The sequence below is a fragment of the Lates calcarifer genome, linkage group LG2, assembly GCF_001640805.2.
Source record: "Lates calcarifer isolate ASB-BC8 linkage group LG2, TLL_Latcal_v3, whole genome shotgun sequence".
NCBI classification, from domain to species: Eukaryota; Metazoa; Chordata; class Actinopteri; family Centropomidae; genus Lates; species Lates calcarifer.
The window spans coordinates 5,226,730-5,232,729 of NC_066834.1; the positions used below are offsets into that span (position 1 = coordinate 5,226,730).

The following is a 6,000-nucleotide window of genomic DNA, read 5'->3' on the forward strand; positions in this document are numbered from 1 at the left end:
GCCTTGAAAACGGTCAAAAAATGTCACAGTATAGTAAGACATAAAAAATGTTCAAAATATGTCATAATATAGTAAAGGGCCAAAAACCATCAAAAAATGTCATAGTATAGTAAGACATGAAAAATGGCCAAAAATGTCATAGTACTGTATGGCCTTGAAAACGGTCAAAAAATGTCACAGTATAGTAAGACATAAAAAATGTTCAAAAAATGTCAGGATAGTAAAGCCTGTCTGGTCAAAAAATGTCATAGTATAGTAAGGTGTCAAAAAATGTCAAAAACTCTCGTAGTATACTATGGCGTCAGAGTATAGTAAAGCCTCAGAAACCACCAAAAATTGTCAAAGTATAGTAAAGTGTCAAACTAAAACAAAATGTCATAGTATGGCGTCAAAATGTCATAGCATAGTTAAGTGTCAAAACCACCAAACAGTGTCATAGTATAGTAAGACACAAAAAGTGGTCAAAAAATGTCAGAGGATAGTAAGGTGTCAAAAACTGTCAAAAAATGCCGTAGGACAGTAGCATGTCAAAAAGTCAAGTCAAGTCAAGTCAAATTTTATTTATATAGCGCCAATTCACAACAGAAGTTATCTCGAGGCACTGTACATATAGAGCAGGTCTAGACCGTACTCTTTATCTTATAAGATTTACAGAGAAAAACCCAACAGATCCCACCATGAGCAAGCACTAGGCGGCTGTGGCAAGGAAAAACTTCCTTTTAAGAGGCAGAAACCTCGAGCAGAACCGGACTCAAGGTGGGCGGCCATCTGCCTCGACCGGTTGGGTTTAGACAGAAAGAGAGGGGGGTGGGGGAATGGGGTAGGAGAAAGACAACATTGCAGATACACAGACTAGGTCAAAATGTAAATAGTAGTAGTAGTAATAATAATAATAATAATAATAATCGTAATAATTATTATTACAGCTAAAGGAATAATAATGACAAACAATAGTACATTAATAGCACTAACATTATCAATAACACTAGTAAATGTTTAATTATTGTTGCATCATGGGTTGAGCTGGATCATGGGAGCAGCAGGAGACTCTCCAGCTCTGGAGGCAGAACCCTGCAGTGAAAGACAGTAGCAGGGAAAGAGAGAGAAGCACAGCCTGGGCAGTAATGTGCTTGAGGGAAGAACACACAGTTAAAGTGATGCAGCGATATTAAGACAGTTAATAATAATCTCGTCGGCAGGACATCATGGACAACATTTACTAACACATTTACTAACTATTAATCTTAACTGATGCATTGAGACTGACCCAACCCGCCGAGGGAAAAATGGTATCCTGAAATAGGAACCAGAATAAAGTTAAGGCAAAAAGATGAGTTTTTAGTTTGGATTTAAAGGCCTCAACTGAGTCAGCCTGTCTAATATCACTAGGGAGGTTGTTCCAGAGGAAGGGGGCCCGATAGGAGAAGGCCCTGTAGCCTGCTGACTTCTTTTTGATTATGTTCCTGCGACCTGCCGATCACTAGTGTCTTACTGTCAAACCCGACGTAAACACCTGTCTATATTCCTAGATAAAATAGCAGTGCCTGCTCCAGTAGGATGCAGACCATCTGCCTTCAGCAGGTCAGGACGGCCCCAGAAAGAAGGCCAGTTATCCACAAAACTATATCCCTGCTCACTACAGTGACGAGCCAGCCAGCGGTTCAGAGATGTTAATCTACTGTACACCTCATCATTACCCCGCATGGGTAAAAGACCAGAGACAACTAATCGATGCCGACACATCTTTCTGGCAAACTCAAACGTCCTAGCTAAACTAGCTTTGGTGACCTCAGACTGCTTCATTCTAATGTTATTGGTGCCGACATGAATGACAATGTTGCTATAACTAGGTGTGGAGTGTACCTGAGCCCCCTGTTTCTCCCTGCGTGATGCCAGCACCCTAAGATTATCCTCAATGTCGGAAGCTCTGGCCCCAGGTAGGCAGTAAACATTGGTTGGCGAAGCTAATCTGACATTGCGAAGCAGCAGCAAATAATGTGTAACAAAAGACTATAGGACAGAAAGTGAAGAGAGAAAGCGGAGCAGCGAGTAAGTGTCGATCTCACAGAATCACGGCGTACTGTACAGGTAGCGTCACAGCGTCACCACAGCGTCACAGCCAGTCCACCAGGTCCAAGCCAGTCCACCAGTCCAAAAAATGTACAGTAAGGCCTAAAAAATGTCATAGTATACTGTGTGGTCAATGTCAGAAATTGTCGTGCTGTTTCAAATTTAAGAGGTAATTTGTAATGTTACAAGCAACAAGAATAGGAAAAGTTGTATGTAGTAATAGAGGAATTTGAGGGATCATTAACTTTCTTCTTTTAATTCTAGTTGTAATTAAGTTTCACCCTAACCCTAACCTCTGGCTACAAGTTGCCTCTGGCTAAAAATATTCATTTTCATACAATATTGAAAAGACTGGCAAAATATTTAGTGTTCAGAAGTATTTATTTGACTAAGAGTAAGATAATCTTTTATTAGTCCCACAGCTGGGAAATTCAGTGTTGCAGCGGCAAAAATAAAAAAAAAGCATGATATAAACAAGACATGAAACAAGATAATATATAACAATATATAAAACATTATAAACACAAACAGTATAAACAGGAATGTGTACATAGTAATAGATAAGATTTGATTAGATAGTTCCTTTATCTTAAGCTGCATGTCGTAGTATAGTAAAGCGTCAACAAATGTCATGGTATAGTAAGGCATAGGAATATGTAAAAAAAAATGTTAAGGTATCAAAAACTTAATTACATAATTACAGTAAGTTCTTTTATATACAGTTTCAGAACTATTTTTAGTCATTACTGTGACTATTAGAAAAACACTACAATATGTCATACTGACTGAGTTATAAAAAGTTTAGTTTAAATCAATGTAATTAGGTATCAAAAATGAATAAGTACAGTTTAGGAAAGGAAAAATAGATTTACTCATCAGTCTCTGTGATTAACGTGTTCTTGTTTCTGCAGGAGGAGAGGACAACAGCAGCTGAAGACCTGAAATGGATGAAAGAAAACGAAAGTGTTACGAAGCAGTTAATTAGATAAAAGACCTCCACCATCAAACTGCTGTAAACAGTGTTGGCTTCCTGTTGGTCAAGTGAAAACATTTTATTCTTCTCCACCACCTGTAGTCATAGGCACATTTTCCAAAGACTAGTGTGTCTCTATCAAACACAGTGACAACATTGTTTATGATACAACTATTTAATTAATAAGTGTATCACAAGCAGTTAAGTGATCACAGAGATGCTTAGTAGACATGTTCATCTTTGGAAAATGTGCTCATAACTATATTAACCCTACCCAGCTCCAAGTGTTTCCATGCGGTCAAATGTCTGTCATTTGTCTTGGCTGTCATTTGTTAAATGTTGTCTGGAATAAAAATCATTAAAAGTGTCTTCCTAAACGTTTGACTTGCATTTCTCTATTTTGAAACTGATGTTATAGATATCATTTTATTGCAGTTTAAGAAAAATGTCATGATTCTCATGTTTCAAGTTTCTAGACCTATTTTTAAACATTTTGAAAATATATTTTTTGAGGTTTCTATTATTTTTGCTATTGTTTATGGTTGTATACTAAACTAGTGTTTCAGTTTTAAATAAAATTTTGAAGGTGTTGTACTTGAGTTTTAGACTAATTAAGGTTTGGTACTTATTGTTTAAACATTTTTTTTAAGGTTCTAAATTAATTTTTTTACAGGTTTCATGCATATTTCTTAGACCTGTTTTTAAAGGTTGAATATTTAAAGGTTTTACCTTATTTACCATTTAGTTTTAAGTGTATTTTTAAGTGATTTTATGCTTACTTTTTAGACTTATTTATGTTTTTTTAATTTTTTTAAGGTTTTATATTTATTTTTACACACACTGTTAAAAGTTTCATACTTAGTTTTTAGACTTTTAGTTTTTGAAGATTTTGAGGGAGAGAGACAGAGAGAGAAAGAGAGCTCATGTTCTTCATTTTCTTTGAACTGTACATTCATGACCTGTATGAATAAACAACAATAAGAAAGGCAAGAAAAGAAAAGGCAAATCTGATATAATTCCACACAGAACTCCAAAAATGGACTGAAAAATTATTGGCACCTTTACAAAATTGTTAAAAATAATTTGATTTCAAGCAGTTTAAATGGTGAAAAGTTGGCTCAACTTTTGTGTTTTGTGTCTGTAGTTACCCCAATGAGCACAGAGGAAAAAAAGAAGAGCAATCAATCGTCCGAGGATTTGAGAAACAAAATAGTGGAAAAGCATGGACAAACTCAAGGCTACAAGTTCATCTCCAGAGATCTTAATGTTCCTGTGTCCACTGTGCGTAATGTCATCAAGACTGAAGAAAAATTGCAACAAAGGATTGTTCTAATGGTGGATAAAGAACCTCGATCGTCTTCTAAAGAAATTCAAGCTGACCTTCAGACAAAGGGTATAATAGTGTCAGCTTGCACCATCTGAACAAAATTGGACGCTATGGTAGGACAGTAGGAGACCAAGGAGGACCCCACTGCTGACACACAGACATAAAAAAGCCACTGGAGCTGTTTTGGTAGAGCTCATCATTGTTCTGTTTACAGAAAATGAAATGAGACCTTCAAAGAAAAGAACATGGTCTGTACAGTCAACCATGGTGGAGGTTAACTGATATTTTGGGTCTGCTGCTTGTGGCACCAGATGCCTTGACTGTGTTCATGGCATCATGAAATCTAAAGACTATGAAAGAATTTTGGAGCACAATGTAGGGTCCAGTGTCAGAGAGCTGGGTCTCCATCAGAGGTCATGGGTCTTTCAGGAGGACAATGACCCAAAGCATACTTCAGAAAGCACCCAGAAATGGCTGAAGACAAAGCGCTAAAGAGTTCTGAAGTGGCCAACAATGAGTCCAAATCTAAATCCACATAACACCTGTGATCTTAAAACAGCAATTGTGAGAAGGCATCCTTCAAATCTGAGAGACCTGGAGCAGGAGGCAAAAGAGAAATGATCCAAAATTCCACTGGGGAAGTGTAATAAACTCATTCATGGTTACAGGAAGTGATTGATTTCAGTTATATTTTTCCTATTGATGTGCTACAAAATATTAAGTTGAGGGTGTCGATAATTTTGACCAGTCCACTTTTGGAGTTCTGCGTGGAATTATATCAGATTTGTTTTTTTTCTTAGCTTTTTTGTGTTGTTCCACTGCAAACAAAAGAAATTAACGCAAACCAACAAAACATTCGGGGAGAAGTGGTGCATAATCTGAAAGAAGTACAGGGGTGACAATATTTTTGGCTATGACTGTATATAATTTAATGTCAGTGCTCTCTGTTGGACAGTTGGTGTAAAGCTGTGAATTACCTGGAAGCCTCAATCCTGGGCTCAAAGGGCTTTTTCACTGTACGAAGACCCTACAGTTGCGGATGATGTGGTAAGACCTGGAGAAAATAAAAGGAGAAGTATACAAAGGAAAATGATCAATACACTACTACATATTCCTCATCAACAGTTTAACCATGAAAACACAAATAAACATTCAACATTACAGCTGAAACACAACATTTAATGGTTTTACATGCCTTACTATAATGACATTTTTATGCCTTCCTATACTATGACAATTTTTTTTGACATTTTTAATTCTTTACTATAGGGTGATTTTACTTCTATTTTGGATTACTATTACTTCTGCATTGCTTTTATATTCCAGATTACTTTTACTGTTACCTTTAATATAAAATTGTGTGTGTATATATATATATATAAATATATACATATATATGTGTGTGTGTGTGTGTGTGTGTGTGTTTGTATAGCTTTTATATTACAGGATTAGTTACCACTAATATTATTAATTATTAATAATATTAATTTTACCATTACATGTTGCTTTTCTTATTACATATTACTGATAAATTTACAGATAATTTACTGTTGCAAACCACATCTGGTAACAGATTACTTTGACTATTACATCTCACTTCTGATATTGCTATTTACTTTTACATCTATTA

At 36.0% G+C, this 6,000-nt stretch overlaps 1 protein-coding gene across 7 annotated transcripts in view; it reads left to right on the forward strand.

The window, feature by feature from the left end:
- The window catches only part of LOC108887997 (uncharacterized), a 45,450-nt gene extending 40,135 nt beyond the window's left edge, over positions 1-5,315 (forward strand). For 3 of the 7 annotated variants that reach the window (XM_051074295.1, XM_051074290.1, XM_051074300.1), the window contains exon 6: positions 2,982-3,434. The gene's annotated coding sequence lies outside the window, so the exon portion shown is untranslated. Of the gene's footprint in view, positions 1-1,850; positions 1,938-2,981; positions 3,444-4,187 lie in introns of those variants that run through there. The other 4 variants (XR_007814259.1, XM_051074298.1, XM_051074294.1 and 1 more) reach the window with 4 other exon arrangements.
- The last annotated feature ends 685 nt before the right edge of the window (positions 5,316-6,000 follow it).